Below are 12,253 nucleotides of genomic sequence, written 5' to 3'. Positions count from 1 at the left end.
ATGCAGTCAGGAGTGGTGTGTGTCACTCCCAGCCTGGGGCTGTGAAAACTTGTGGCTTTTATGACTTGCTTCACCAGCAATGACAAACACGGAGACCGCATGTGGAAGTCAGAGCAAGCAGTCAGCGTGAAGCAAGGTCTTTGAGGGAAGGCGAACAAGAGGGTTATCCAAGCCAATGATGACTTTTATGTGAAATAAAAAAGCATGAAGCATCTTGTTAACACTTTATATTTGTAGACATCCATCACTGTCTACTGTACGGCAATTCCCTCTGAGATGATGACAGTCCATCCTTCAGGGATACCTTAAGACTCAGGGTGTTCTATAGGAAACCCTTTAAGACCCAGGAAGTAAACAACTCAAAATAGCTTCAGGAGTCCCTTAAACTGACCAGATGCATCAGGACCCACCCATTCAAGCTTATATAATCCATAGGATTGCTGAGAGGCATCCTTGGACTGGCAGAACTGCCTGGAAGAAACACTGTCCACCCAGTCCAGCTGCTTGGAGTTGTGCACCACCTTCCAGGTTTCCATCTTTCATGAGCCACCACCCACTCTGGAGCTGGCTTTTGGTGATGGTGACGCTTCTGCTTCTGTAAGTTAACCCTTTATTCATCCTCCTTTAAATAACTCCATTAAACTCATTTGCTCATTAAGGCGCTATTCATTTTGGTCTGTCATTGGTCCCCTTTATGGGGTGAGTAGCTGTTTGTTCAAGCCCTCCCCACCCCCTGAACAGTGACAACACAATGTGATCCTCAGGCCTCAATCCTCTTGTACAACAATTATGGATGGGTTTGGTACTGCAGGAGTAAAAAGCAAGTACATGTGAGCTGGTCTTAGCACTCTTGACAACTGCAGGGAATTTGGTATTCAAGGCTACTCCACATTGTAAACCACTAAGGTGTAGATAAATGTTTTCTGTGATTACTTGAAGATAACTTCCAGTGTGCAGTTGTTCAGCTCTGATGGAAATTATTGAAAAGAAGAAACTCAATCATGTTTATTATGTATTTGGCTGAATTGGCGGGAAATTACTGGAGGAGATGAAGCAGGAAGTAATTAAATGGAAAAGGAAAAGATAGATCAAAAGCTCAAGGCCACCATGGACTAGCAAAGCCATTTTTAATTCCCTGAGTAGGAGTAACATATGTTAATGAAATCGAGGAGTAGCAGAGACCCATTGAGATTCAGTTCCATGTCAAGAATCAGGTTGGACGTGAAGCTTTTCCAGTCAAGATCTCCTCCGTGGAGAGAGTCTGAGGGATGATAAAGCAAAGAAAAAGAATTAACTGGAACTCTGTCTTGCAAAGAGCTGTGTCCTTATGTGCAGAGCCACAGCATTGATCAGGACCATGGCCTGGAAAGATAGCTCATCTGTTAAAGGGCAGGCTCACAACCAAATGTCAAAAATCAAATAGACATGTTTCAGAAAGAGTTGAACTGTCAAAGAAGTCAGGAAGCAAACTCGACCATTAGGGGCATTAAAATTAGTTAACACCCCTTTCCTCTGTACCCAGTCTTACGGAATTGCCATTTGGGAAATGCTCAGTGAAGACAGCCCCTGGGTGTTTGGTTCAGATGTTGCCTACAGGGAAAACAGAAAAGGTTGAAGCTCTGAGAAGAGAGGAGCTAAAATTCATAAGTCGTGGAGGGAGAGGCAGCAAGTTGTGGGCCTCATCAAAAAAAAAAAAAAAAACCTTTTTATCTTTAGGCGAGGGTTCCTCAGCCTTTTAATTGTTGATTTTTGAGGTATGGTGGGGTTTTCGCTTTGTTTTGTAATGAGGAAACTGTCCTGTGTGCGGTGGTTTGAATAAGTATTCCCAAAAGCCTATGCGTGATCAGCTTCCGTTTCAATAGAGAAATGTTAATGCCAGGAGAAAAGTGGTGCCTTGTGGGAAGAAGTCTGATCATTGCAGGCGCTGTCCTGGACGAGCCTAGACAGTCTGGGGGCCCAGACCCATCTCTTTCTATTACATTTCTCGGCTTCCACGGTGTGTGCAGCTGTAATCCACCACATTATCCAGCCCCGTCCCCCATATGTTGCCTCATCAACCAAAAGCAAAGAGATCACCTGACCAGAGACTGAAACCACGAATCTGTGAGCCCAAATAAACCCTCCTCTATTTATCTTGGTTCTTTGTTACATTAATGGGAGACTGATCGCCATGAAGTGCTTTGCACGGCCTTTAGTGTCCTTCCTAACCTCTACCTATTTCGTGGCAGCAGCCTTTCTTCCCTAGTTGTCACAACAACAACGACAACAAATATCTCTGCACATCATTAAATTGTCCCTAACAAGGAAAACCCTCCTGAGGGAAACACATCCCTGAGTTGAGGAATCAGGAGGTTTATGAGCAGGATCTCATCGCAGTCTCAAGCTATCGGTTGTCCTGTCTTTCCTTATTCTGCTCCTTGACGAATGAGAACATTTGGGTTGGTTTCTCTGCGCTGCTTTACGGTCACACATCGCAAGCAGGTGCATGTCTGTTTCTAGTTCCTGTGTCTCCAGACCCAGGGAATCCACACTCATATATGATTTATACTGAGATTCTGAACATTGAGTTTAATTATCTACTTGGCTGGGATGCTGAATCGACTCAAAAGAAGGATCAGATTATAGTCTGCGTGTAAGACAAAGAAGCTATTGAACATCTGGTGACCAAAAGAATGGGTGGTGGCAGAGGCAATGCTATATGTTCAATACTTCTCTTTTGTCTTCTTCTTTTCTGGGCATGCGGCAAGTATGCCTTCTAGGCGTCCAGCTGCGTGGAAAAATCTTGAGACTGGCACCATAAGGAAATAGTATTAAAATCGTTCTCAAAAGGCCCACGAAGACGGCTCAGATGATGAAGATACCTGCTGCTGAGCCCAGTGACAGAAGTTTAATCCCCAGGACCCACAAGGTAGAAGGAGAGAACCAGCTTCTCCATATGGTCTTCTAGCTTCCACAAGCCCACCATCACACACACACACAGACTCACACACACACACACAGACACACACACACGCATACGCATGAAAATAAGATAATTAAAATAAAAATGCTTCTTGCAGAAAAATTTAGAAAAGAATTAATACAAATCCCTGTGTCAGTTAAGCCTACTGCATGGCCTGCAGCTCAAGTGTCAGCCATTGTGGGATCACCCTGACTCTCCAGATCCAATTTTCATATGTTCCACAATTCCTCCAACTTGGCACTTGCCAGACTACATTGTGTTCTTCTGTTTGTATTTCTCTCTTATTGGAAGCTGGCTGGTTTTATACCAACTTGACATCTGAGCTGTAGTCATCTGAGACGAGGAAACCTCCATTAAGAAAATGCCTCCAGAAGATCAGGTTATACATAAGCCTGTAGACCATTTTCTGATGTTGGAGGGCCCTGTCGATTGTGGGTGGAACCACACCAGGGTTGGTGGTGACAGGTTCTATAAGCAGACTGAGCAAGCCATGAGGAGCACCCAGAAAACCGCACCCAGTAAACACGGCCTCTGTATCAGCTCCTGCTTCCAGGTCCCCTCCTTGTTTGCCTTCAGGGATGAAGAGTGATGCCGAAGCATAAGTCAAATAAATTCTTTCTTCCCCAAATAGTTTTTAGTCATGATGTTTCATCACACAGCAATAGAAACCCTAACTAGGACAGGGACCGCTTTTAAATACCCTGGCAGGCCAATATTTGTTGAGTGATCAAATGATATTACTAATCTGAAAATCTCAGAACACACAAAAGATAGAGCCCACTCTGGTGAGTCTCCATGCCCCATCGAAATAGCAGGGGAGGGAGGATATACCTCGATTAGGTCAAACTTGAAGCCACTGAAGGTTGTAGCTGATGACGTACACCTAAATAACGCTGTAGTAATAAGTGTGGTAGTAGTTTCTCCGCCAGAACATGAAGAAAAGCAGGAAACACAATAACTCCCCAATCACTCTTACCCCCAGAATTGTTCTAGAAAAGCCCTTGGGCTAAGTTCAGACAAATTTAATTTTCATGACTTTTCTGTTTCTGAGATGTGAAAGGGAAACCGAAAGAAAGGCCTGCAGCAAAACAATCTTCCCCAGGAGAACGCGATGTGGGAGTGTTTCAAAGCAGCATGCTCCCCAGAAAACTAAATGACTCAGAGCTTCCAGGGAAGGATCTACTGACAGTGACCTGAGGATCTTATTAGGGAACTGACGTCCAACCGGGATCATTATCAAAACCCAAAGACCATATGCTTTCCCAGTTATGCCTGTGAGGGAAGGAATCTAGAGACATTTGAATGTGCAGGGTACCACACTCCTAATGATTTGATTAATAGTGGTTACACAGCACCCCAGAACAAAATGTATTGCATTACTTGATGAGAAGCCAGCAAATCTTTGTGTAGCATGCCAGAACAGATAAGACCTGCTATGGGTGGCTGTTGAAGATTATGAAGAAAGTAAATACCCTTATTGCCCATGTCTGATCCATTTTGGAACATGCCACAAAAGGTTTCCTAAGCCCCTTTTAATTCTAGCGCTCAATAGAGAAAGAGGTGGATTTCAAACTTTTGATAAAAATGGTCTCACGCACAGACATTAAAGAGAAAAAGCCCCACATCATTCGTCTGAAAATTCTTTGTTCCTGGCTAATGCCAGGCTATACCTAGACTTTATAAAACATCTCCAGTCTACAGTGTTCCATCTGAAAAGGAAATTCTGGTGCAGAAAAAGGCTTCTGAGGTTTCCCTCTGGCCATGATGTAATAACTAAGAATTGAAGACCCATGGGAGGTTCTATGGGAGAATTAAGGAATGTTATGGGATTACAAGTCTATGGAAAATCACAGTGCAGTACCACAACACTCTTTTTACATAAAACACAGGCAATGGTTAGAAAAGGAAGTTAGAAGTGTTTTCCTTCTTGCGGTTGGTGGGAAGAGGAGACTGAATGAAACTCAACAGGCTTTCAGTGCTTTGATAATCTGCATGGCTCAGACTTTGGAGAAGGTAAGGATTAGCTCATCTGACTTTGTACTCTGTGTGTGTGTGTGTGTGCATGTGTGTGTGCGTGTGTGTGTGCATGTGTAAACTACTGTATCAGAAAGACTGGAGGAATAAAAAGTCCATGGTTTTGCCATAAAATTCTGTCAGATAGTATGACTTGAGATTTCTCCTATAAGAAATGAATTAGTTTGTGTGCAACAAAAATTATTTATGTATATGGAAGCCAGATGTCAGCCTCAGGAGTTCCCCAGGCACTGCCCAACTGATTTTTGGAGACAGTGCCTCTCACTGGCCTGGAACTCATTGATTCAGCTGGCCTGGTTGACCATCAAGCCCTAAGGCTCCTCCAGCCCCCATCACAGGGATTCCAATTGCACACTGTTGCCGTCTGGTTTCTTCTTTTCTGTGAGTGCCAGGGCTTGAACTCATCTCCTCGTGTCTGTAAGCATTTATCAACATATCTCTCTCTTCCCCAGCCAATAAACATTTAATTTTGACTCTGACATCAGTGATATTTATTGGCAAAGTATCTGCTCTCTTTGTACTTACTAGTGTGATTTGTCATCATAGAGACTTAGACAGCAGCAAAGTTATTAGAAAGAAGGTGGATCAAGATGGAGTCAATAGTTCTCTCTGTTGTATCTCTTGTGAGATATGGAGACTCATGGAAAATCGAGCACTCATACATCGGGGGCCATTGCTAAGGCTGATCCAGATAGGGAAACAGGGTGGAATGTTTGACAGCTCTATGCATTTCCTGTTTATTTTGTTCTATAAACCTGCATTCTTCTAAACAAAAAAAAATCCCATTAATTAAAAATCTTGAAACTTTTCCATATTTGTTAGCAATGGTGTGAAGACTGATAGACATCCTGCCCTTTCTCCTGCAGGCTTCCAGATTTTCTTGGTCAATAACTAAGGAGCTAAAGAATCAAAAAGACATTTTAGGACATTTAGGATGAAGCAACATGACATACTGAGTTTTGTGATCACAAAGAATGAATGAGGGCCAACGAGATGGCTCAGCAGTTCTGAGTTTGACTCTGAAACCCACACAGCGGAAGGAGAGAAAAGATGTCTGCAAGCTATCCTCTGGCCACTTGTTACATTTTCTCTCTCTCTCTCTCTCTCTCTCTCTCTCTCTCTCTGTCTGTCTCTCTCTGTCTCTGTCTCTGTCTCTCTCTCTCTCACACACACACACATAATTGTAACATTTTTTTTTACAAAATGAATGAGTGACCCTTACAAATATCCAAGGTATTGCTTAAAACTCCAAAGAACATTACCTGAAGAATAACTGAGAACTGAAAATAGACCAGAGCCCACACACACTCAGTTGTCATTCCTAATCAGCTCAAGTCCTGATTGGATGACATTCGTCATTCCAACTGTGAGTCAGGAGCAGAAATCACTTCTTCCTGCTGTTAGTAGAACACGGCTTCATTCCATGTCTTTTATAACTGTCTCTCTCTCTGTCTTTCTCTCCCAGCCCCCCTTCTCTGTGTGTGCACCAAACCAAAAAAAATTAAGCATACAAAAATTACAAACTGATTGAAAATCAAGAGAAAATAGTCTAAATAAACCCCAGTGCTGTCTAGATATCTGAATAACCAAGCATGACATTAAAAATGCTACACCTGATGTGCTTAATAAACTAAATAAGCAGATGAAAAATACGGCAATATAGAAGATATATTTAAAAGCCAAATTTATGGGACACAATGGAAGCTGTGTTAAGAAGAAAGTTCATAGTACTAAATGCCTACCTAATGAAGCTTGAATATTCCACACAAGTGAGTTAACAGAATACCTGAAAACTCTAAAACAGATAGAAGGAAACTCACCAAGGAGGATTAGAACTAGACATCAGGAAATAACAGAATTGAGAGCTGAAATCAACAAAGTAGAAACAAAGATAAAAAATACAAAGATACAATGAGACCAAGAGTTGGTTCTTGGAGAAAATCAACAAAATAGACTTGCATTTATCTAAACTAACCAAAAGTCAGAGAGAGCCTATCAAAACTAACAAAATTAGAGATGAAAAGGGAGACATAACAATAGACATGGAGGAAATTCAGAGAATTATTAGGTCATATTTTGAAAACCTGTACTACACAAAATTGGAAAACTTTTAAAAAATGGACAATTTTCTGGATAAATATCACTGAACAAAATTAAAACAAGACCAGATAAGCAATTTAAAATAGACCTATAACTGCTAAAGAAATATAAACAGTCATAAAAAGTCTCCCAATCAAAAAAAGGCCAGAATCAGATGGTTTCAGCACAGAACTCTACAAGATTTTCAAAGAAAAACTACTACCAATACTCCTAAAATTGTTCCACACAATAGCAACAGATGGAACATTGTCAAACTCTTCTTATAAGGCAAAAATATTCAGTAAAATACTAGCAAACTGAATCTAAGAACATATCAGATAAATCATCCACCATGACCAACTAGGCTTCATCCCAGAGATGCAGGGATGGTTCTTTTTTTAAAATCTTTGAAGAAAACACCAGAAAATGGAAATATCTCCCATGCTCTTGGGTAGGTAGAATTAACATAGTAAAAATGACAATCTTAACAAAAGCAATCTACAGATTCAATACAATACCCATCAAAATCTCAGCAAAATTCTTCATAAACCTTGAAAGAAGAGTACTCCACTTCATAAGGAAAAACAAAAATCTCAGGATAGCCAAAACAATCCTGTACAATAAAGAAACTTCTGGAGGCATCACAATCCCTGACTTGAAACTCTGCTACAAGCTACAGTACTGAAAGCAGCCTGGTATTGGCATAAAAACAGACAGGAGGACCAATGGAACAGAATCGAAGACCCAGATATCAATCCACAGACCTACAAACACCTGATTTTTGACAAAGAAGCCAAAACATGGGGGAAAAAAGCATATTTAACAAATGGTGCTTGCATAACTGGATATCAACATGTAGAAGAACGAAACTAGATGTCTATCACCAAGCAAAAAACCCAAGTCCAAATGGATTAAAGACCTCAACATAAAGCCAACCACACTGAACTTCATAGAAGAGAAAGTGGGAAGTACACTTAAACACATTGGCACAGGAGACCACTTGCTAAATATAGCCCCAGTAGCACAGACATGGAGAGAAACAATTAATAAATGGGACCTCCTGAAACTGAAAAGCTTCTGTAAAGCAAAGGACATAATCAACAAGACAAAATAGTAGCCTACAGAATAGGGAAAGATCTTCACCAACCCCACATTGGACAGAAGGCTGATCTCCAAAATATACAAAGAACTCAAGAAATTGGTCATCAAAAGAATAAATAATCCAATAAGAAAATGGAGTACAGACATAAAGAGGAATCTAAAATGGCTGAAACACACTTAAGGAAATGTTCAACATCCTTACCCATCAGAGAAATGCGAATCAAAACAACTCTGAGATTCCATCTTACACCTGTAAGAATGGCCAAAATCAAAAACACTGATGACAACTTATGCTGGAGAGGTTGTGGGGCAAAGGGAACACTTCTGCATTTCTGTTGGGAATGCAAACTGGTACAACCCCTTTGGATATCAGTATGGAGAGTTCTCAGAAAATTAGGAAACAACCTTCCTCAAGACCCAACAATACCATTTTTGGGTATATATCCAAAGGATTCTCAGTCATACCACAAGGACATGTGTTCTACTATATTCATAGCAACACTGTTTATCATAGCCAGAACCTGGAAACAACTTAAATGTCCCTTGACCAAAGAATGGATAAGGAAAATGAGGTACATTCACACAATGGAGTACTACACAGTAGAAAAAATAATGACATCTTGAAATTTGCAGGCAAATGGATGCATCTAGAAAACATCATATTGAGTGAGGTAACCCAGACCCAGAAAGACAAATATCATATGTACTTACTCATAAGTGGTTTTTAGATACAAAGCAAAGAAAAACCAGCCTACAATTCACAATCCCAGAGAACCTAGACAACAATGATGACCCTAAGAAAGACATACATGAATCTAATCTACATGGGAAGTAGAAAAGGACAAGAAGATCTCCTGAGTAAATTGGGAGCATTGGGACCTTGGGGGAGAGGTGAAAGAGAGGGGAGAGGCAGGGAGGGGAGCAAAGAAAAATGTATAGCTCAATAAAATTAAATTAAAAAGGTGTATTTCATAAAGATAAAAAGATGAATTTAACAGAAAAGTCTACCTACCTAGTTTAAATAGGTATAAACTTGATGATAAACCTGCATCAAAACATAAAAAGCTGTGCCTGAGAAATGGCTCAGCGATTAAGGATGGGTACTGCTCCTGAAGAGGACCAGAGTTTGGCTCCATGCTTCCATCCACATTGAGCAGCTCACACCTGCCTGTAGCTAAAGCTCTTAGGATTAGTGGCCTTCTTCTAGCCTCCATAGGTACTGTACTTATATTCACATACCCACATATAAATACACAGACACCACATACACACACACCACAGACACACACCACATCACACACAATACACACTATACACATACACCACACAGACCACACACATACAACACATACACACAACTTAAAAATTTTAATTTTTCAAATTAAACATAGAAAGCAAAACATGGCAAGTTCCTTCTGTCTGTGTGTTACTTTTCTTGGTTAATGAATAAAGAAACTGCTTTGGCCTGTTGATAGGGCAGAACTTAGGAAGGTGGGGAAGACAGAACTGAATTCTGGGAGGAAGAAGTCAAAGCCAGAGAGGCACCATGGAGCTGCCACTTGCTAGAGATAGACTTGCTGAAACTTTGCTAGGAGGCCATGACCTCGTGGTGATATACAGATCACAATAGAATGGGATAAATTAATATGTAAGAGTTACCCAATAAGAAGTTAGAGCTAGTGGGCCAAGCAGTGATTTAATTAATACAGTTTCTGTGTGATTATTTTGGGGCTAAGCTAGCCAGATAGCTGGGAACAAACAAGCAGCACCCTTCACACAACAAATTGGGCGCCCAACATGGGGCTCAAACCCACCACCCTGAGATTAAGAGTCTCATGCTCTATGGACTGAGCTAGCCAGGTGGCCAGGAATGAACAAGTGGACCCCCCTCCATGCAACACACTCACATTCACATACCCACATTTAATACACACACAAAACACATACACACAACTTAAAATTTTTAATTGTTCTAATTAAACATAGAAAGTAAAACATGGCAAAATGAAAAGTCTATTATTCCTTTCAGTAACTGTGCATCCAGAAATTACAAAGACATCTGAAATTGAACTGTGGTTAAAAGTGAATTTACAAAAGTCTACAATATAAAGTCAAAGTATAAAGATCAATTAATTTTATATCATGTTAAATAATAATCATAAATAAAAACTTGAAAATTCACTGCTTACAATGGGATTAAAATTGTTAAATAACTGGCGACATATGAAATATATATAATCTCTGCTTGAAAAATTATGAAATTTAGCTAGAAACACTCCTGTAGTCTAAATGACAGATATATGACATTGCAGGGTAAGACTGTCCAGTACCATAAAGATATCAATCTTTTCTAATTTGATATGTCGGTTTTACAGCATCATCTTATTCTAGAATTTATAGTAGGGTTTTTTTAACAAGAAAATTATTACTTCTAATAATTTTAATAATTAATAATAAGATTTGTGTGGACATGTAAAATGCTGAGACTTAACCAATACTAACTCAAAGGAAAAAACAGAGAATTCATATGGTTGGATTATGACACTGGTATTATAGTATTATCAATCCACAGTGGCAGGCTGAAAATAGTCCATGCAGATTGACTATTGGGAGGTATTGGGACTATAAACAGTGGGGCCCACGTGGAGCAAGTTGGGACTGAGAACCTGGCCCACTGTTAACTCTGCTTGCTTCCTGAATGCCATGAGGCAAGCAGCTTTTCTCTGCAGTGGCCTCCTCCAAACTGTCTCTGCCTTGCCACGGCCTTCTCCCACGCTGCCTCAGCCTTGCCACAGCCTCCTCCCACGCAGCCTCTGCCTTGCCACGGCCTCCTCCCATGCTGCCTCTACTTTACAACAGGCTGTATAAGAGCAGAAAGAGTCAGCCATTGACAGAAACCTCTTGAAACATAAATTCTCTTCCCTTCACTTTTGTCTCTCAGGTATTTGTCACATCAACAAAAACATAAGAAAAAAACCCTGTTTGACTCTTTTCACAAGCATCAAATCCAGGGTCACAGTAGGTCTAGATATAAAACTGAAAACAGGCAATTTAATGAAAACCAGGAGCAGGCAGAGAGTTCTCAAAGCCAAAAAGAATGTACCGAAGAGGAAAAGAAAGGATAGTTGTGACATAGAAAAATTAGGAATCTTGAACCGTCAAAATACAAAGTTGGACGTGTGGCAGGGTGTTTACTTAGTGAGGCTGTGGACTTGAGCCCCAGTTCAGAGAGTAAACTAACAAACAAACAAAGCAAGTCAGCCAGCAAAACAGGAAGAACAAGAATTCTCAATGCATAGAGAGAGAAAGGGGTCTATCCCATTGCATATGCAGGACTTACTGTGATGTACTAAGAGGAATTAACCAATTTTTTTTACAATGGCAAACAACTACAGCAGGCTCTACCAAGGTGAGATGGGAATGTACTCACCACATTCTTCCATTCCTTAGAGCAATGCCAGCTAAAACTAATGGGATCTGCCCTGGGGATGATAGACATTAAAGAGACCGATGAGATCATTCATTTTCAAGGTCACGGAACGGCCTAGAAGTGCATGCAATTGGCATAAGCAATTATGTGCTTGTAAATGTGAACTAAGAGTTGAGCAAACTCTATGACCCAGCAACTATATTCCCGGGCATGAATCCAATAAAAATATCCAATTCTGTGCAGAAAAGATATAATAACACCATTCTTACTGAAACTAAACAATTCAAGCATCCGTCAACCATGATATTTTCAAATAATGAACTGCTATATGACAGGGAAAACAGACTCTTGTGAAAAACAGCATAGAACAACATAACAATTACAGCATGTAGTGAGAGAAGCCATGCGGGGACAATGGCATTATATTTTTAAAATATGTATGCCTTTCTTTAATTAATATATAGGAATAGTATCTTTTTGGGGGTACCATGTGATGTTTTATTGCTTACATGCTGTGCAATGCTTAAGTTAGAATAAAAATAGTTTCTCAAATATTTCATGCCTTTATGGTGAAAACACTCAAAATTCCTTCTAACTTTTTAAAGACTTATGTTAAAAATTCTTTCTTTCTTTTTCTTTTTCTTTTT

This window comes from Alexandromys fortis, unplaced genomic scaffold (genome assembly GCF_014885135.2).
Source record: "Alexandromys fortis isolate MF-2015 unplaced genomic scaffold, M_Fortis_MF-2015_v1.1 scaffold_138, whole genome shotgun sequence".
Lineage (NCBI taxonomy): Eukaryota > Metazoa > Chordata > Mammalia > Rodentia > Cricetidae > Alexandromys > Alexandromys fortis.
The sequence above is the reverse complement of the archived record's forward strand: the minus strand, read 5'-3'. Positions refer to the sequence as shown.